The 23,060-nt window shown below is 32.6% G+C and overlaps 1 protein-coding gene across 5 annotated transcripts in view; it reads right to left on the bottom strand.

Moving 5' to 3' along the window:
• The window catches only part of GRIK2 (glutamate ionotropic receptor kainate type subunit 2), a 651,626-nt gene that overhangs the window by 50,920 nt on the left and 577,646 nt on the right, over positions 1-23,060 (bottom strand). The gene's annotated exons all lie outside the window — the stretch shown is intronic.

Genomic DNA, 23,060 nt, shown 5'->3' with positions numbered 1-23,060 from the left:
TTCCTGCAAGTCAGTATAAGCCAGCTCCAATAACAGTACTGCATAGCCTTCACTGGAAGTCCTAAGTGACTTCATGTTATTTGACAATCATTTCAACAGACTTTCTTAGTAGAGCCTTAGCCACCCAAATCCATGGCCATATAGGTTATTTATCAACACCTACATTTTCTTTACTTTTAGAATCAATTTCTCAAATATCCTACTGCATGATTATCAGCTCTTTCTTTTCTAGAGTGCCTATTCATTTTTTTTTTTTTACTGTCTACATTTTCCAAGCTCATTGTTTCTTCATGCCCATTGATGGGCTATATTCCAATTCCTCAATACTCCCTACTTCTTTATAGCCCACTTTATTCAAGTGAACTCTCATGACCTGTAATTCCAAAATTAATGTTGCTAATATCCTAAATTCACCAACCTCTCTCTCTTCTTTGGGCAACCTAACTTAATCTCAATCCTGAATAAAACCAACTATCCACCTCCTCTAAGTCTGTAGCAAAGCAGCACAGTGTTGCTAGAAAAAGTCATACTACAAAAAGTAAAGCTAAAGTAGGTGCTCAGTACTATCCAAAGTATACTTATCTCAACTTATTCTCCATGATGCCTATTTCAACTTTCTCTCCTTTTCTGAAACTCCAAACATTTTGTGGACTCACTCACCTGTTGGCAATTGACCTTGCCTTTACTTCACAGTGAAAAATGAAATCACTTAATAGGAACAAACTCAAGAACCAATCCAAAACCCTTCTTCTGGTAAAAATCTCCTTATATCATATATTGCAATCTCTCCTCTTCTCTTTCTGTTCTGTTCCCCTTGTTCCCACAGTGAATCCTTCATTTTGTGGTTTGGATTCTGCCACATCCTTTTTGTCTTTTACAGGAATCTTACATAATTATTTCTCTTGTATTACTGCCCTTCAACTGACAACATTTAAGCTTGTTTGAGTCTTTTAGATCTTAACTTCCCTTTGTTTTGCTGACATTCTTTCACCTGACAGTACTGTATTTTTTTCTTTCCTTCTCTTTACAACAGAGTTGCCTTCATTATTCCATTTCCTGATTTTCCTACCTAGTCCTCTACCCACCCCAATATGTCTTCCAATTACATTTTTTTTAATAAATCTGAGTAGCTATACCAATGACCTCCATATTTTAAAATTTAAATTTTGTTGTTGTTGTTTTCAGGCTACCTGTCACCCTCCAACATGCAATGCTCTTAACTGTTCGTGCACCTGACATCCTCTATCAACAGCTCTCTTCATATCCACTGCTGCCCCTTTCAGCCTGTTCTTTACACTGAGCCAGAATGATCTTTCTGAATCTCAAGCTTGGTCATGTCAACCCACACTTTATTAATTCACTGATAAGGCTCTCTGTTACTCCTAAGCTGAAAAGATGATAATAACTGAAGCTATAAAGCTCTAACAGACAAAACCATTTGTCTACATATTTTCTCCTTATTCTTTTCTGACAAACCTCTAACAGGAAATACATTTGCTATCCTCTCATTCATTGTAATTTAATCATGTGACCCATTTTTGCCCAGTGATATAATCAGAAGTTGTTAATGGAGCTTCTGGTGAAATCTTCTCTATAAGGCTGATGCAATAGGCATGTTCCCCAGGCCTTTCTAGACTAACTCTGTGTTCTCAGCACATTGAAGCCAACATCTGTAGATTTTAATTATACATTCAATTTAGTGATTATCTGTGTTTTTCATGACTCTTACCGGGTTATGGTGTCAACGTACGTCTCTACACCTATTACAGGTACTGACAGAAAGACTCTCCATAAATATTTGAAAGAACAAAAAAAATGCACTTGATGAAGTGATAGGCAATTAGGTATGAAATTCATAAAAAATGCACCATAAGGAAACATGCACCATAATTAGAATTTTCTTAATTCTAAAATTTAATTTTATAAAGTCTAAATGTTATTAGCTATCATAATGTTGTTATAGAATAATTGAAGGAAATATTCAGATCAATTGTGAGAATGTATTAAATCTCATTTTCATGCAGATAAATTTAAATAATACACTAATCATCACTAACATTAGAATGCATTAAAAGAAGATGGGTCAATATTGCTGACAATATACATACACATATATATATATATACATATATATATGTGTATGTATATATGTGTGTGTGTATACATATATATGTGTGTGTGTATAATATATATATATATATATTCACATATTCTTAGCTGCTTTTCTTAAAACTTTTTAGCCGAGAATTTGCATACAAAATGTTATGTTGAGCATTTTAAGAACATCATGTTATTTAAACTCTCATATTCCTGTGAGATAGGCTTTGTGAGACTCATAACAAAAATGAGAAAAGTGAGATGAGGGTAATTAGACATCTAGTCCAAGGCTTAAGGTAGATTCCTAACTTGTATGCGAAAGCAAGTTGCTGTGAGTTACAACAATAGGCACAATTTTGTTGAAATTGCCTTTCTGTAGTCTTTGGTATTATTTAAGGTAGTGATTCACAGATAAGCTAACATACACTTTCCAAAATAACTACCATAAGATGAAGTAAAATAGATGCAAAACAATAGATTCAGGCTAACAGAGTAAACAAGAGTAAGTTTTTAAAAAGACACCCCATGGCTCAGTTGGTTGAGTCTGACTTTGGCTCAGGTCATCATCTCACAGCTTGTGAATTTAAGCGCCATGTCAGGCTCTGTGCTGACAGCTCAGAGCCTGGAGCCTGCTTCAGATTCTGTCTCCCTCTCTCTCTCTGCCCCTCCTCTGCTCTCTCTCTCTTTCTCTCTCAAAAATAATTCAACATTAAATTTTTTTAAAAAAACAGATACCTTAAATAATTAGGCAGAAGAATAAAATATGTAAAGAAAGCTAAAGAAATGCCAAAAGAAAAAAATCTAGTAGAAATACGAATGACAAAAACAAAACCCAGAACTATATGCATAGTACAACTAAGTTGGTAGCTTTTAAAAACCATCCTTTGAAGTTAATTCCAAAAATGATAATTCCTAGTATGTGTTAAGTGATTTCTAAATAAAGCTAACTTTAATCTTTAGAGCATGGTAAGAATAGTTTGGTTGTGCGAGTGGGTGTGTAAGTGTGTGTGTGATATGTTGACAACCTGTTCAACTCCCTTTATATCCACTGAGCAGGATTAAATCCACTGGAGAGTACATGAGGACCATTTTAGGAAGCTAGAGGCTAAAAATGATCTAATCCCAGGCCAATTTACAAGGAACATGAAAAAATATCCACCTTTTTCCAGCATGGGGTTTCTCCCAGGCAGCAATGCCAACAACAACAGGTGAGGCAAAGTGGTTTATATGGTTTATCACTTTACACTGCCGTCCATTAAAGACAGTAGGAGAAACAATTTTCATGCATTCTACTCAACACTTTTATATTTAGCTAAAATTACTTTCCTCATGACTTCATCCTTTCTTTTGACACAAACTAGACTACTAGAATCTTCTCCTTCTATACCTCTGAGTAGAAATTGCCAGGCTTTTTGCAGTGATGCCTCTAATTAGTATTCACATCCTATCCTCCAATAGTCATTACAATTTAGTAAAGTATAGACTTTTATGTTGTCTTTTTCTGCACTGTGTCAATCACACTGGCAATTAATTTTGCTTCTTCTTCTATCCAGGTATTCAATTTAACATATACCTATTTAAAAACAAATGAACAAACAAACAAAAATAACTCCTCATCTCTGAGTTAGAGTCCCATAACCTGAGTAACTATAAGTTTAATTCAGTTTCATTTCTGTTTGCAAATCTCAAGCTTTATTTTTGTTCAGTAGGTTCTATAATACGGATTTCTGTGCCAGATATCTCTTTTACCACACCACAGTCACTCAAGAAGAATAAACCAACCCAAAGTTTTTATACCAGGGACCTATGTTGTTTTCCAAATATGTCCAACCTTGAACTTGATTTGATCATAGATCACCTTCTACGTAATCCATTGAATTTTCAACTTCTCTTCTGGATAGAGTGCTTACATTTTTATAATGGATTATCAAAGTACAAGGTACAAAATATTGAGAGAAAAGTAAAACAAATAAACAAGAGTTCCAAAGTAGAGTTCAGTGAATATATGTGTGATGTTTGTATGTTATTTAATCAGCCGATTTTTTATCAAATTTTGGAATGGAAAATAACTACTTAACCGAAAAATCCATCTGTCCTCTAATTCATTTAACAAAGTACATAAAGCTTTGTATCATACTTTAATGGACTTTATTTTGAAATGTTACCTACCTATGTGATAACGGACTTGTCAAATTAAAACAAAAACAAAAACAAAATTAAGGGGGAAAGGAAAAGAAATATTAATTTTAAAAACTAGAGAGGAGAATCATTCTTTCTCTCTCTCTGTCTCCATCCTCACAACAATGCAATAAGCAGGATAAAATTTTACCTCTCATTAAAGCTGAGAAAACTGACTTGTCAAAGGTCATATGGCAAGTAAGAGGTAGAACTAAGTGAGGAGAATGATTCTTGACAATGCCAATGAACTTAAAAAACAATATGGATTGCTTGGATAAATATCCAAATCTACTTATACTTATAAAAATCAAGATAATTTTCTGACATACCTATATCCATAACTTTTATCTTTAAATGTGTTGGCATCAGTCTGGCTATATTGTGGTTGAAAGAAATGAAGAAAAGTATAATCTACTATTTAAAACACGAACTAAACTAATTCACACTCACAAAATTACCATTTTACAACTCAAAATTCATTTCAGATTAGGTTGAACTTTCAAGATCGCTTCAAAGAAATTATAAACATAATTCAACCTTCTTAATACCAGAGGAGCTCAGTTGTGACTCAAAATGCATTAAATTAGATATGGATGCATTTAGTTATATAAGAGAAACATCAACTGCAAATATGGTGCAAAACGAAAAATTAAAACTAACTTAGGAATAGGAGTAAAAACACGAATAAATCTCTAAAAAGATAAAACTGAAACTCTAGGTCATCACTTCCGCTATTATTAATGAATATTATAATTCTATAAAAATATACATGAACCAATTTGTAACTGAAAGCTAATGAGTAGCATTAGTGAAAATTACATTATAAATGATATAAAACCCATCTCCAAAGAAACTAAAATTCAGTAAACATAACATAGATGAACTTTTTATTTGTAATATATTTACATAAGTATTCATCTTGTAAATAGTATAATTCTAACCATTTAATTACTATCTGAGAAAGTAAAGATGAATGGTTATTTTACCCTCAGTATTTATATGTAATAATAATGTGGTACTCACTTTTGCATTTAAGGATTTTATGAAAACAAAGTACTTCTCTACTCTGATACTTGGTAGCCAGGGAGATAATAATAACAATAACAGTATTATCATGCAATGTTATTTCAACTTTTACGATTTAGTTATCTATCTTTCCCTGCCAGATTTTCTATCCTAAGATAACAAACAAAAAAGAAGTCTTTCTTTAAAAATATTCATCTTTTCACTAGAATGTATTTGTAAAAATGCATTTACTTCTCATGTGACTGCTCCTGACCATGCCCAGGAAGCACATACTTCTCTTTAAAGAGAAAATGAAACAATAACTTTTTATATGGATATTGTCAAATTAACACATGCAAATGATTTTTGCATCTTCAGAACAGTCACTTTATTTTAAATTTGCTCACATTTTTAAAATTCTTTTTTGGAATTGCCTTCAGGTGTTACACCATATACTTTTGAATATCATTATTAACAATCTTAATCATATAAGGGTAGATTTTCTTTTTGAAAATAAGTCAAAACATTTGGAGTAAAATAATGTATGTGAAAGCCATACACTATTTTTCTTGTTGTTCTAAAAGCAGAGATAACAATAAAGTAAAGGAGTTGTTTTTTTGTGTGTGTTGTATGTAAGTGTATCCTAAAACCAATTACAAAATGGAAGTTCTAAAAATTGTCTTAGCAGTCACAACATAAAGGCAGCCTCCAGAGTTGTTCCCTTAGTGTGATGGTATTCATTTCCTGTACACAATCTACAGGATTGGTACACAATGTGGTCTTTTTAACAAAAAGTTTTTTACTGTGAACATTTTTATTTATCTAGCAAAAAATATGTTTATAAAAAAAGTAGATCTTCCTGTATCTCTATAACATCAGTATGCATAACAGAATGATAAATTGGACATTTCACTTGAGGCACTAAGAAAAAATTGACATAAAACCATACGTAAAGTGTGAAATAGACAACCATGAGGACATTTCATAGTAGATCTAGAAGCAATTGATGATTGCTCCACAAGGGGATATAGAAAGATAATGAAAGATTAAGAATGGATATTTTAAGGCCAGTTTGTTTAAGAAAGAGCTATTCTCCGGCTGTGATTCTCAATAGTCTTTTGCTTTGGTTCAGGTTGGGGTGTACATATAGCATGTACCTATAGTCCCAAACTGGTTGTGAGGCAAGAATTTGAAGAGATTGATCCAAATCCCCTTCACTGGTTGACACAGAGCACCGGTGCCCCTCACACACTTAGGAAAGCTAAGGAGTAAAAGCCTACATTTGAGAAGTAATGACATCCATTTCCAGGGTGGCAGAGAGGCATCTAAAACCCCAGGGTGAAACGCAGGCATCTGAGTAAGAATGTCAGTCTGGAGCCAGTGTGATAGTAAGTTTGCCCATGAAAGCGGTTGCCATGGGAAGAGGCAGTTTGCTTTCCAGTTAGCACAAATTCAGCATTTCTGAGGTAGATGTCACAGCTATTTCACCAGAATCCTGTTGATTCTAAAAAAGTCGCAGATGTTGAGGAATGCTGTCTTTGCTGATGGAGAGTTTCTTGTTACACCATCCATCAAAAAGATATTATGTCAAGAAGGCATCAAACCAGATGGTAAAGACAAGTTTTGAGATGGCAGTTTGACGAACTCCAGCCCTAAATTTTGGCTGATAACATCTTTTTGACTTGATTAAAGTAAGCAAAACTGCTCGCATAACCAATTAATTTGCCTAAGTAAGTGCTACTAACAAAATATCTATTTAAAAGAAGCCAAGTCAGTCGCTTCTTGGCCTTTTGGCTAAGATCAAGTGTAAATGAAGCCAAGTCAAATTTTATTTTTTTGCAAAATTTAGGTATATAGCCAACTGAAAGCAGTAAAAAATATTTCTTAAAGTCCTTTTATAAGAAAAACCACCAAAATGTTTGAAAATTTATTTTGAGCAACAGAAAATACTATTGCAATGCTTCACTGAATAATTTTAAGTGTTGCTTACTTTTAGAAAATAAGTTGCATTATTATTCAAATAATTAATTGAAATAAAGTTTTCTTCAAAATCTTTCCTGGAAATGTTGCCATTTAAAAATATATTGCTTTAGCTGTCATAAAGCTTAGTTACTTATTGCACTCAAGTTAAGCAAATACGCATTCATGTGCCTTGCTCTTACATTTCATGATTTCCGAAGTCTTCTAAATAAAGTATTGGATTTTTTAGTAGTTTTGTCTTCAGAGATTGAATGCAACTATTTGACTAGGCATCTGACACATAGGGATATTATTCTCTACCTAAAATAGTATTTAGTGTCCTTCAGTGTGCCTATGTGGCCAGTACATAACAGACGTTAGACAGCTCTACAGAAAAAGTTCACAGAAGTGAAGCCAAGGGCAGGGGTATGTGTGTAGGCAAGAGAATGCTCATTAATTCAACAAAGGAACTTAGGACATCAAAGACTTATGAACTTTTCTGTATGTGATGTTTTAGGTAGTAATCTGAAGGCATTGTTTTCCATTCAAAGGCCTCATCAATCTAGAAGTTTCCTTTACTGCCGCCAATGGGGAAAGAGAAATTTCTACTCTTTCACAATGTCTGTTGAAGGAATTTCACAGACAGTGAAATGTAAATAAATGAAGAACTCTATCTTAAAAAAATCACATTGACCTAATATTTAGTAAGCTAGGAATAGTAATAGTGTAAGATTATAGAAATACACAATCTGTCTTAAATGTAAACAACTGTAAGCAGAGACTGAATAAATTTGGACTTTATATAAAAGCCCTGCCCCAACAGCCATTTCAATGAAGGTAAAGTGGGACACTATTCAAAATGGGCCAAAAGTAAGTTAATGGTATTAAACTACACAATAATTAAAAAAAAAGATTTCATTAGGTGAATCTGCCAATTCTTTTCCATTTCTTTGTGCTTAGAGAATATAGAGTATATGTATCTACATAATTGTGACATGATCAAAACAAAAACTGATGTAATACATAGTCAGATACAAATTCTTCAAAATAACTGGTCAGACTGTTCTATTTAATTGAAACAAATAACCACTTGTGATGTTGATTTTAAATAATTTGATCTAAATCTGCTCTTCTGTAATTTGCATTAGTAGAGAATTCATTCTTCTGATGTACTTTACTTGTTTTCTGTCATCAGATCACCTTGCCTCCAACCTTGCTGAAGCCATTTAAGTCAGTCTCCTCAAATTCCTTACGTCCTCCTTGTACGTTACCAGAACTATTCCCTCCTGGATGTTTTATCCAGCTGTGCTGTTGCTCATGTGTTCTTCTACCTCTCCAAGTCTTCATTTCAACAAGTATGCTTTCTCTTCCTCGTATTTTCTGTCTCTTTCTTTCAAGTGTCTCCTTTCGTTTTGCACACTGAACCTTTAAAGTCGCAAATAGTTCTCTCACGTTCTTCAGCATGTCTTCTTGACTTGTGCATGCCTCTCTGGAATTATATAACACTTTACTTTCCTGGTTCCTCCTTCCTAATCCACTTTAAGGTGTTCTTTTCTTTTTTCCTGCCTTCTGACATTTGATTTTTCTAATGTCTCTAATGCTTTTTTTTTTCTTGACTTCATCTGTGGTGAAACTACTAATTTAAAATTTGAAAAATAATATGTAAATGACATTGTTTTTCTCATCTATGTCTCCCTTATGAGTCAACAAAACATGTCTAATAATTTATTTAACATCACCATCTACCTGTAATTCTAGCCTCTTAAACTTGAACTGGCTCAGAGTGAATTCATCTTCCCCAAGAAAATTTTGTGTTCCCAACTTGTGTTTATAAATGGTACTACCTCTTTCTTCTTTTCTCCCTATCGCCTAAAAGCAAAATTGTGGATTCTGTCCATTTCAATACAATTCAATTTTTAAAGTTTTGTAAGAATGTCTTACGTAAATTATTTCATGCTATTTTTATGACAAAAAAAATGTAGTACAATGTTCTGCCTGCATGTAGTTTAGATTCTAAGAGGAAGGTCCAAAGAGAAATGCAAATATGGGTTATACAAAGTAGATTGTGCAGATCCACAGATTGAAAGGGCAGGAAAATAACATTCTAACAGATTACAAACCTTGTTTCTAAATGTTTCTGCCATTTACTTTTCCCTTATATATTCCTGAATTGCTACTTTATTTCAGGACCTTATTAATTCTCACTCAAACTCATACTATGAATTCTTTTAAATATTTTTAAAAATTTAATGTTTATTTATTTCAGAGAGAGAGAGAGAGAGAGAGAGAGAGAGAGAGAGAGAGAGAGAAAGCGAGCAGGAGAGGGGTAGAGAGAGAGGGAGACACAAAATCCAAATCAGACTTCAGGCTCTGAGCTGTCAACACAGAGCCCAATGCGGGGCTCAAATTTGTGAACCAGGAGATCACGATGCTCAGTGGACTGAGCCACCTAGGCGCCCCTATGAATTCTTAAATGGATCTAGTTTCCTCTAATGTCTTTCCTTTGCAATTACCTTCTTAAAATATATTTCCTGATCATCCCCACACTGCCCCAAACAGATAAAACTATGTGTTTCTACAAAATTTCATGGGCTATAACCACACTCCATGGAGAGTTACCTTTAAGGAAATTTCCATATTCAAATTGATATGCAAGTCTTGCTAGAAACAATTATTTTAAAAGCTGAAGGTAAGTTTTGTTCACATTTGTGCCATGCACATCACCCAAGGTAGTATTTTATACATAATAGGTACTTGGCAAATATTCATTGATTTCCACAGAATTCAGATACTGTAAAATTTTCAAATTATTGAAAATTCCTATAATTTTTTCCAACAAAATTAATACTAATTATTTTCATTTAAAATGGCACACAAAACAGGGGCTTCTGGGTGGCTCAGTTGGCTAAGCATCCAACTTCAGCTCAGGTCATGATCTTGCAGTTTGTGGGTTCAAGCCCTGCACGAGGCTCTGTCTGTGCTGACAGCTCGGAGCCTGGAGCCTGCTTCAGATTCTGTGTCTCCCTCTCTCTGCCTCTCCCCTGCTTGTGCTCTCTGTCTTTCAAAAATAAATAAATACACATTAAAAAAAGTTTTTAAAAATGACCCACAAAACATATTCATTATTTTATCAAAAATGTTGCATAAACATGAGATAATTTTAATTATGATAGTCATATCAAATGAAAATATATAATTATTTACAATTATAATACAACTTGTACATCCATAACTCATTTGATCTTCTCATACATTGCTCTCTACTAAATATGAAAAAGAATGATAAGACTTAGAGATGTCAAGGATCTTAATAAGGATCACTAATGTACAGAAATGATACTGAGTCTAGAAGCCATATTATCTGTGTCAAATCAAACAGTCTTTCTACCAAAATCTCCTGACTGATTGCGCCAAAAAAATAATTGAAGACAGATTCCTCTATTTTAATGGAGTATTCAATATCAAAAATAAATAATGTTTAAGTTTTGTGCTATTCTTGATGACACAATTCTAATTTTTATATTAATGTTATGCAAAATCTTTACTTAGTAGAAACTTTGATATTATGAACTGAATTATGTCCTTTCAAAATCCATATGCTAACCCTCAAAATGTGAATGTATTTGGAGATAGGTGCTTTTATGCAGTTGATTAAATTGAGACCATTCAAATGGCCCCTAATTTAATGACTATCATCCTTGTAAGAAGAGGAAATCTGGACACAGAAAGAAACACCAGGGATCACAGGCACAGAAGGAAGACCACATGAATAGAACAAGAAGGCAGCTATGGAGAAAGGTTTCAGAAAAAAAACCAGCCTCACTAGCATCTTGATCTTGGACATAAGCCTCCAGAACTGTGAGAAAATATATTTCTAATCTTTAAGCCACCCAGTCTGTGGCATTTTATTGTAATAGCCATACAAACTAATATAATTGGGTAAGATAAAAAACATATTTTATTTATTAATATCTGAAGCTTTAAAGTCAATTATTTGGACAAAATGTTATGCTTTAGCATTCTAAAAAATGATACAATAGAAAAATTAATGCACCAGAGAAGTGTCTACTACATCAATAATAAAACTTATTTATCTGAAAAGGCTGGGTCAATGAAGAGATTTTTTTCCTTTGAGTTGTGCATAGAACTAAGTAATTGTTGATTTGCAAAAAGCAAAAGGAAGATTAATCAAGTATAATGAAAATATAAAGAAGATTGGATGTCCTATATCATAAAACATAACTAAAATAATGGGTAAAATAAATGTATACCTACAGCTAAAGAAAGCTTACATGATTAGAAGTAATCTAGAACAAGTTGGTTGATCTAAAAAAAAGTTGGGGCGGAAATAAGAGAAACAAAAACAAAACTTTAATACCTAGTCATTGGGTAATGTAGTAAATCAGATTAATAGAGCTTTTAGAATGCTAAGCAGTATAAAAGTTTAAAAATCTACTCCTAGTTACCCTGTGTAGATTTCCAAAAAGAAAATCAAATCAATTGAAAGGAACAAGTATTGTAGGTTTATGAGTCTTCATGAAAACAACCTTAAATATGAGAAGCCAAAGGAGTAAAATGTTAAATAGTTGACAGGAAAAAAATTATAATCTAAGAATTTTTGTCCAAAATTAGCAGATAAGTGCAATGAGAAAATAAAAGTCTTTGTTATATAAGGACACTCTTTGTTAATGCATGAGAACAATGTACTATAGAAAGTAATTTCAGTATTTCATATAGATTTGGAATATGAACAATAAGGATCCATAAATTATGGTAGAGATTAATGCTGACATAATTAACAGAAAGTAAGAAACAATATTTTAAAATATAGTACAACAGGGGTGCCTGGGTGTCTCAGATGGTTGAGTGTCTGACTCTTGATTTTGGCTCAGGTCATGATCACCTAGTTCATGAGCTCCAGCCTTGCATTGGGCTTTGTGCTGGCAGTGCAGAGCCTGCTTGTGATTCTCTCTCTCTTCCTCTCTCTCTGCCCCACCTTCTCAAAAAAATAAATAAACTTAAAAAAAATAAAATATAAAATAGTACGATAATTACCATAGAAAATTACATTTTATATAGCATCAATAAGATATGTGTATTTAATGGTGTGGCATTTAAGAACCAGAGAGTTCTAATATGATGCCAAGTAATGAATAAATGAAGTACATAACCATGAATATATATACATGCATGAATAAATATAGAATACATATGTTTCAAGTCAATTAAAAATCTCTTTACACTTTCCATATAAGGATTAAAAGCTGAAGGGAAAAAGATAACAGCTATAGATGAATATAAAATGAAATAGCAATGGTAAATCATAAGTTAACAGTAATTATGATAAATCTAACTAGGCTAAAGTTATGACCAAGGCACTAACATCAGATTGGATAAGAAAACAAATTCTAGGTGTATATTGTATACAAGGAAAGATTAAAAATAAGGGGATAGCAATTCAAATATAAGACAATTAAGGGGGTGCCTGGGTGGCTCAGTCAGTTGAACATCCAACTTTGGCTTAGGTAACGATCTCATGTTCATGAGTTCGAGCCCCACATTGGGCTTGCTTCAGATCCTCTGTCCCCTTCTCTGTGTCCCTCTACCAAAGTGCTCTGTCTCTCAAAAATAAACAAATATTAGAAAGAAAGAAAGAAAGAAAGAAAGAAAGAAAGAAAGAAAGAAAGAAAGAAAGAAAAGGTAGAAGAGAGAGAGAAAGAGAAAAAGAGAAAGAAGAAAGAAAGAAAGAAAGAAAGAAAGAAAGAAAGAAAGAAAGAAAGAAAGAGAGAAAGAGAGAAAGAAAGAAAGAAAAAGAATTTTAGTATGCAAATGATAAAATAGGAACTTGGATGCTATGTAGTAAAGAGAAAAATAGATCAAGAGAATATAACAGGTGTAAATCTATACATTCTCTACATGTATCTAAAAATGTATCCTGTAGGGAATGCCTGGGTGGCTCATTTGGTTAAGCATTCGACTTCAGCTCAGGTCATGAGCTCACAGTCTGTGAGTTCGAGCCCCGTGTCAGGCTCTGCACTGAAAGCTCAGAGCCTGGAGCCTGCCTCAGATTCTTGTGTCTCCCTCTCTCTCTGCCCCTCCCCCACTTGCACTCTATCAGTCTGTCTGTCTGTCTCTCTCTCTGAAAAAGAAACATAAATAAAAAGAAAAATGTCTCTTGCATATAAAGGAAAAGCTGATAGAAATTATCTATCTATCTATATATATATATATACATATATATATATATATATACAGAAATAGAACTTTTATTATATCACATAAAAGAAATATTAAATGCTACCATATAAAAGTAAAATGTAAGGTGAAAATCTCCAAAAGCAATCCCTGACAAATGCAATTAAATTAGAAATCAAATTAACAGAGATAATAAAATCATCAAATATTTAAAAAGTATCAACTCCATATAGCCCATGAATGAAGGAAGAAATCAATGGAGAAAAGTATATTAATCTGAATGAAAAAGGAAAATAAAATGTATCAAAATGTATTGGTTACAGATTAAGTAGAACTATATCTACATATTTTACAAAATAAAAAAGAATCAAATCAATTACTGCAATTTCCACCCTAAGAACTAGATAAAGAAGAGCAAATGAAACCAACAGTAAGCAGAGGAAGGAAACAATACCAATGAGAGGGGAAATCAGTGAACTATAACACAGAAAAACAACAGAGAAAGTCAATGCAATCAAATCTACCTCTTTCAAAGGTCACTAAAATTTCTAATCTTCAAGCCAGCTGATCAGAGTAAAAGAGAGAAGAGATAAATCACCAGTATCAGGAATGAGAAAATTGGCATCACTACAGTTTTTATAGCTATAAAAAGAAATAACAAAAAACAGCATGACGAAGAAATTTATGTCAATAAATCCAAAAACATAGATAAAATGGATACATTTCGTGAAAGACACAAACTACCAAACCTCGCTAAAAATAAAATAGATAACCCGAGTAAATCTGTACCTATGAAAAAATAGAATTTGTCATTAAATACCTTTCCATAAAGAGAACTCTATGCCTAGGTAACTTCACTCGTGAATTCTACCAAGCATTTAAGAAAGAATTAATACCAATTCTAAACAAACTCTTCAGAAATTTCAAACTGTTGTACTCATAACTTATTCTATGAGGTCATCATTACTCTGATACTAAAATGAGAGAAAACATAAGATGAACATTGCAGACCAAATACCTCATGAACATATATGCAAAAGTTCTTCAAGTGTTTTAGCAAATAGAATCCAATAATATATAAAAAGGATAGAGTTTATTCCAAGAATGAAAGTAGAAAACAATGTCATTTACCATATATACATGTGATCGTTTCAGCAGATGAAAAAATCATTTGGATAAATTCAACTTCCATTTCCGATTTTAAAAATAAAATTTCAGTAAATTAGGAAAAAGGTAAATTCCCGACCCTAATAAAAGGCTTCTATAAAACCTTGAAGCTAATGTCATATTTGATGAAAGACAAAGTGTTTCCCCCTAAAGAGAGGAACAAGAAAAAGTGACCTGGTCTCAATACTCCTAGTCAACATTTTAATGAAGATTTCAGTCAATACATTAAAGCACAAAAAAAATAATGTTTAATCATCTGGATTAGAAAGGAAAAAGTAAAACTCTTTATTTACAGACTACATGGTTGTCTATGTAGAAAATTCTATGGACTCTACATAAAATATGCTAGAACTAATAAGTGAGTTTAATAAATATCTTGGAATACAGAGCCACTACAAAATAATCAATTTTTTCTACATGATAACAATGGAAAATATAATTTTTTAAATATCATTTATAACCATATTAAAATTATTAAATACTTAGGTATAATTTTGAGAAAATGTATGTAAGATCTAGGCACTAAAACTAAAAAGCACTGCTAAGAGAAATTAAACATTAATTAATGGAAAAATATTCTGTGTTTATTAGAAGACTCAGTATTTTGACATCGATTTTTCCCAATGCCAACCAAATTAACTATAGATTCAATGTTATCCCAAAGAAACTGTCAGTAGGCATTTTTGTAGAATTTGACATGCTGATTCTAAAATTTATATATAAATGTAAGGACTTAAAATAATCAAAATGGTTTTGAAATAAACAAAGTTTAAAGATTTATACTACCTTACGTCAAGATTTACTATAAACCTATGCTGATCAAGACAGTGCAGCATGAACATAGACTCATTAACAAATGGAACAGACTGAAGACCACAGAAAAAAATCCAACATATATGGTTAAATGATTTTTAGACTATGCAAAGGAAATTCCGTGAAAAAAAAGAATAGACTTTTCAATAAATGGTGATGGAATAATTGAATGTTCATATGTAGAAAGAAATAAAAAAGCATTGACATGTTATACTTTATACCATGGATAAAAATTAAATGAATTGTAGATTTAATTTTAAACCTAAACATACAAAAACTTCTGAAAGAAGACATAGCAGAAAAAATTAGTAACTTTAAATTTGGCACAGATTTATTTAAAAGAATACCAAACACCACTAAAACATGGGTAAAAAGACACCCACCACTAAACATGGGTAAAAAGACAAGTCACGGAGTAGGAGAAAACAACATGAATGAATCTCAAAATAATTACACAGAATTCAAGAAGGAAGACTAAAAAAGAGCACATACTCTCAATTACATTTATATAAAATTCTAGAAAATATAAACTAATCTGTATTGAAAGAAAGCAAATCAGTAGTTGCTAGGAGTTTGGCTTGTTATTGAGGAGAGGTAGGGAGAACAATTTACCAAGCAGAACAAGGGAACTTTGGGGAGTGAAAACTAAGTTTTATGCTAACTATGATATTATATCATGGGTATATTCATTTGTCAAAAATATCAAATTTACATTTTAAACACACTCTGCTGTATGTCAATTTTGGCTCAATAAAGCCAAAATCAGGCAGACTTTGTTGTTTTTTTTTTTTAATTTCTTCAGCAGACTTATTCCAAAGTTTATATATCATAAAAAACTTCTATTGAAAGGCTAATTTTTAACAAGAAAGGAAGAAGAAACTATTCACCCTATCAAACATTATTATATACAGTTGACCCTTAAACAATGTGGCAGTTAGGGTTCCTGACTTCTGTGCAGTCAAAAATCCACATATAACTTTTGACTCCCCCAAAACTTAACTACTAATAGTCTACTGTTGACTGGAAGCTTTCTGATAACATAGCCAATTGATACATATTTTGTATGTCATATGTATTATATACCTTATTCTTACAATAAAATAAGTCAGAGAAAAGAAAATGCCATTTAAAAATGTAAGAGAAAATACATTTACAGAACTGCACTTTACTTATCAAAAACTCTGCATAGAAGTGGACCCACACAGCTCAAACCTATATTGTTCACAGGCCAATGGTACCATTAATATATATTAGTAAAAATAAGTTGGGAAAACACATCAAAATATCAATGAAATGTAATTAAATCTTCAAAAATAAATCTATTTGGATTACACATAGATAATAGAAGATAGGTGATAGGCACATAGATAGATGGATAGATGATAGATAGATGATAGATAGGTAGAGACAGATAGATACACCCAGACAGATACTTTGATATATGATATAAGTGGCACCATAAATCAGTCAGAAAACATATATCCATATATGAAGATGATTACTGAAGAATAGTTTGTGATACCAAGACAGTTTGAAGACAAAGTAGCTTCTGTCATTAGCAGAATAAATAATATGTGATGGATACATACTATATAAAATAATTGTAAAACAATGCACAATAATCATATTGAGTGAAAGATAAGACAAAATGATAGATAGAAACTTAAAATGTAAATTTTAAAACATACATATTTTTAAAACATCAAAATAAAATAGAATCCTTGCATAGCATAATGGTAGCATCACCAAGAAGTAAGATTGATCTAACTCACCATCCTCCTAAACAAAAGACACAAGACAAACTGAACTATTTCTTACCCTAGTTGGTTAGTATAGTTTTCCTTTAGAATTCTTGCCTTTTACATAGATAAAAGAATGGAACCGCTAATAATTGTAGCAAGTGATAAACATTTCTATGAAATAGTATGGAAAGGAAAGCGGTATTAACTATGCTTAGCTTTTTATTCATGGAGCTCAACTATGGACAAACAAAAATATATCTAAAAGTAATGTTTTTAACAGAATTAAATCTAAGAATTAAAATAATTCAAGATACTTGAAAATTTGAGAAATTCTACCATTGGCAATACTCATCAAAATAGGCCAATGATGGAGGAAACTGAGTTTCTAAGTAGTGATTCAATGCAAAAAATCCATGGTCATGCCTTGATGAATAAGTGTAAGGTGCACAGATCTCTGGGGGAGCATATCCAAGCAACCAAAAGAACACTAGGACCAACTAAAGAACTCTATTCCTCTGTGTCTGCTTTCTGAAGCAAGGGCATTCTCATGCAGGCATAAGCAGATGTAAATTATGATGCCTAATCTTCAGCAATAATAAACTCTTTCTTGTCACTGGTGAGGCTCCATTTTATATTGGCAATTACAAAAAATAGCACTGTCAAGTTAACACTCAAAGCAAATGAAAATAGCTTTGTGGACATCCTGCACATGAATATTGTCCTGCTGAAAGATTTTAGTGGAAATAGAGCATTTTTTAGATGCATACAAAAATAACTAGTGAATAACTGGACCACAATTATCAAATACAATAAGAAAGAAATAAACCTGATTGTAGTAGTTGGGAAAAATTACTTTTCACTATTTGAAATAATCAGCCTTAACCACTCTGTTGTCAAGCATTCTCCCTCAAACTAAATGACCTTTCCTGATAGAAAATCTAATGTAATAAAAAGGAGAGAATGAGGACAATCTTTAAAATAATTTTTACCAAACTTTTCACTTCTATTACTTTGGATTTTTAACTTCAGCACAGTGAGAAATTTCCCATAATTTTAAGAATGCAATTAACCAATTAATATTATAATATTATATGTGGTAGCATCTCTAATAATAGTTGAAAGAATAAATGCTGAAAAAGATTTATTTAGGTAGCTCATTGTGGATTTTCACTCTAGTCACGTTCAGTAATGCTACATGTACCCTATAGTTTACATATTCTCCTTGAAATATCTCCAGTTTAAAAATACTACAAAGTTATCTAAATAGATGTATGTATTTTAAGCCAAAATAGTTATCTGGGATGATATAAAAAGAATAGTTATGTCAGTGTCTTGTTTCAAACCAAACTTAAATGAATAGACATGTTCATGGATTTTTCATTCCTGTCCTGTGCTCTCCATAATAGGATTGTCAGGAACAATTTTCTTTAGATTCTTTGGAGGGGTTATGTTTCCTTCACACACACACACACACACACACACACACACACACACACTTGCTCCTCTCAGTTCTCACATATACATCATACACATATTGTGGGCTTAATAAATTGGAACAAATAATCTCTGTGAAATATTTCCACATTTGGAAATAGATTTTTAAAACGGCCTATTTTGAAAAGATATGAAGGAGCATCAATGCAGTCTATTTGCTGTGGAATAGTAATAATTATAACTTTCTTAACAAAATAGATTTTTGAAACTGGACAAAAGAAATAATATTGTTAATATTTAGAGTTTATTTCTGAAGAGATATACATGAATTATAAAAGAAAATAAGCATCTATCAAAATACACTTAGTTTTCACACCGCCAGTTTTAAAGTTATTAGATCAAAGAAAACTGGAAAACTGTTAGTTGTCTTGGTAGTCAGTTATTAATTTATATAGGAACAGGGCTTAATGCCCATTATGACTTGTGTTCTCATAATCCGACTTGCATTCTGATGAATCAGATGTGGCTTCTCTCATTTAACTCAACCTGACTCAGTTGTCATAAAGCAAGTGACTCAATTTCCCCATCCTGTCTGCTGGGTGGCATGTCAAACTTGACTAGTTTGGATCTGCCATGTGTCCACTTTCACATATTATAACATCTTAAAATTGTTTAGACAACACTTACAAATACTCATAGATAAGTCATTTCCAAACAATAGATAAAATAATAAGGATCTATGTCACAACAATTATAAGTTTTCTATCCCATGAGTCATTTAAAGAAGATTATTACATCATTAGTAGTCATAAACAAATATGATCTGATCAACATTGACGTCAAAATATCTTTTCTTTGGTACAGTCTATTTCTGATTTTTTTTCCTTGTTTCTCACTGTGAACCATAGTTATGGTGACCATATCATTTATTGATACTACAGAGAGTTTAAAAAGGCACAATTAATGATTGATTCATGATACCAAGTATTATGTTGAGACTTTACCAGAAAAATTGGGGCTTATGTACATCCTATCTCTAATGGAAAAAGATGAAGGATTCATGGTCAGGTGTATCAGATGACATCACTAGTTCATCATTCACTAGAGAAGAAATCTTGGGTAAGTCTCTTTATCATAGTTTCCCCTCTATAAATTAGAATACTTACTCCTCCTGTGTCTAATTTTCAAGAGGACTGTGAAGACTTAATACATATTGAGAACTTTCTATACTCCAAACTAATCAAAGATATGTTTAAAAATTAGTTCATGGCACAAAAACAGACACATAGACCAATGGAATAGAATAGAAACCCCAGAACTAGACCCACAAACGTATGGCCAACTCATCTTTGACAAAGCAGGAAAGAACATCCAATGGAAAAAAGACAGCCTCTTTAACAAATGGTGCTGGGAGAACTGGACAGCAACATGCAGAAGGTTGAAACTAGACCACTTTCTCACACCATTCACAAAAATAAACTCAAAATGGATAAAGAACCTAAATGTGAGACAGGAAACCATCAAAACCTTAGAGGAGAAAGCAGGAAAAGACCTCTCTGACCTCAGCCGTAGCAATCTCTTACTCGACACATCCCCAAAGGCAAGGGAATTAAAAGCAAAAGTGAATTACTGGGACCTTATGAAGATAAAAAGCTTCTGCATAGCAAAGGAAACAACCAACAAAACTAAAAGGCAACCAACAGAATGGGAAAAGATATTCGCAAATGACATATCGGACAAAGGGCTAGTATCCAAAATCTATAAAGAGCTCACCAAACTCCACACCCGAAAAACAAATAACCCAGTGAAGAAATGGGCAGAAAACATGAATAGACACTTCTCTAAAGAAGACATCCGGATGGCCAACAGGCACATGAAAAGATGTTCAGCGTCGCTCCTTATCAGGGAAATACAAATCAAAACCACACTCAGGTAGCACCTCACGCCAGTCAGAGTGGCCAAAATGAACAAATCAGGAGACTATAGATGCTGGAGAGGATGTGGAGAAACGGGAACCCTCTTGCACTGTTGGTGGGAATGCAAATTGGTACAGCCGCTCTGGAAAGCAGTGTGGAGGTTCCTCAGAAAATTAAAAATAGACCTACCCTATGACCCAGCAATAGCACTGCTAGGAATTTACCCAAGGGATACAGGAGTACTGATGCATAGGGCCACTTGTACCCCAATGTTCATAGCAGCACTCTCAACAATAGCCAAATTATGGAAAGAGCCTAAATGTCCATCAACTGATGAATGGATAAAGAAATTGTGGTTTATATACACAATGGAATATTACGTGGCAATGAGAAAAAATGAAATATGGCCTTTTGTAGCAACGTGGATGGAACTGGAGAGTGTGATGCTAAGTGAAATAAGCCATACAGAGAAAGACAGATACCATATGGTTTCACTCTTATGTGGATCCTGAGAAACTTAACAGGAACCCATGGGGGAGGGGAAGGAAAGGAAAAAAAAGAGGTTAGAGTGGGAGAGAGCCAAAGCATAAGAGACTCTTAAAAACTGAGAACAAACTGAGGGTTGATGGGGGGTGGGAGGGAGGAGAGGGTGGGTGATGGGTATTGAGGAGGGCACCTTTTGGGATGAGCACTGGGTGTTGTATGGAAACCAATTTGTCAATAAATTTCATATAAAAAATAAAAAAAATAAAAAATAAATAAATAAAAATTAGTTCATTTTTTACTGTAATTTTGTGTGATTCTGGAACAGGAGAACAATGGATAATTTCATCATTATTAGTTAAAAACTATAGATATGCATGAAGTAGAACAAGACATCTTTTCATTCTTTATGACTTATCTCATCTAATAAGCAGTGCTATATAAAATGTTATGCACAAAAATGCAAAAGCAAATAATTGAGGCTAGAAATGTAATTAAATGTAAAAACCGGATATTTAACCTAAGATCACTGAGAAGTTCAGACTGCAACATTAGCTTAGTAAAATAAAACAATAAATATCTATGTAGTAGTGCCTAATATGATTCAAACACATGCCACCATCAATAGATTCAATTAAAATTCAGGAAATACTAAAAACAAACAAAAAAAATACTATACATGTATAGATAGATAAATGTGTTTCCATTTCTAAAGCACAAGGACCAGGAATTGTGAAAGTTATATTAGCACAGGACTATGGTATTAACCTTTAAGTACAATTTGCATAAGTGCTATTTTATTCTACATACCCAAAATGTCCAAGTTATGACTACTTGTGAAAATTACCTTAGATTATAAAACATAGAATATATATTTATGATCTTTGAGCCTTCTCCAGTCCTTGAAAGATACCTTACCAGGTAAACTTTCAATAAACAACTGAATTGAATCATAGTAAATATATTTGAAAAGAAATTCTGAGAAAAACTGAACTTGTTTAGTACTCAGCAAGAGAATTAACAACTATTTGTATTATACACAACAGGATTTTGTGTTCTGTTCCGTTTTCCTCCTGATCCTCCTGGTCCTCCTTCTTCTTGTCTTTAAAGGTAGAGTGCAAATGGAGTGGATGGGGTTCAGGAAAGAACTACATTGGCTCTCTCAGTATTTGTCAAAAAGGGATTTAGCAAGCTCAGAGGATACAATTTACAGAAATATTTAAAAATCCTTATAAATATGAAAAGTTCCTATATTTAATTATGGAAAGTATCTTATAAATACATCTTTAAAATTATATATGCACACATATACATATATATGTATATGTATACATATATATTGCTCCTCTGAGATATAAAACAATGTCTAAATTATGTGTGCTGAATAAATCCTGTACACATTTTAAATTATTTTTTTAAAGAAACTACTTTAATCACCTACAGTAGTAACGTTCCCTCAATAAAAGCAACTTTTATAATTTCATTTAATCTTTAGAATATTCCATCTCTTGTCAATTAAAAAAAAGTTTAGTTTGTCTGAATAATTCAAACTTGAGTGCTTTTCTTAAAAAGCTCTGCTAAAAAAGTCATTAAAACTTGCCCACTGTGCTTCTGCAAACTGAATCTGATTTTGTGACCTTTATGTCCCACTTTTAAAATTTCAATCTGTCTGAAATCACTAGCTTAGTTTTTCTTTTTGCCTTTACCAAAATCCTCTCTATTGACCTCAGCTGCTTTGACCCTCACCCACATACAGTATGATTAATACCAAAGTGGAACTGCATTAAGCATTTGCTTTGACGGGCTCATTATCTTTCCTCTTTGTTATTTTTCTTTGAGTCCTTTTTGATATGTATGAATTCACTGGAAACTGACAAGAGGCTTATGGTGATCTTATGCCCCCCTAAATACGCTTTTATCTACACTATTTCAAATGCTACAGCAACATTAGAATGTATCACCCCTTTTACTTTGAGAACATAGAGCAACCTATTTATTCAAAAAAATCAAATAATAGGGAAGAGACTAATCTGAGGTCATGTAACTGTATCTTTCCTTGGGAACAACATCC

The sequence above is a fragment of the Felis catus genome, chromosome B2 (genome assembly GCF_018350175.1).
Source record: "Felis catus isolate Fca126 chromosome B2, F.catus_Fca126_mat1.0, whole genome shotgun sequence".
Lineage (NCBI taxonomy): Eukaryota > Metazoa > Chordata > Mammalia > Carnivora > Felidae > Felis > Felis catus.
This window is presented reverse-complemented; position numbering and strand designations above follow the sequence as displayed.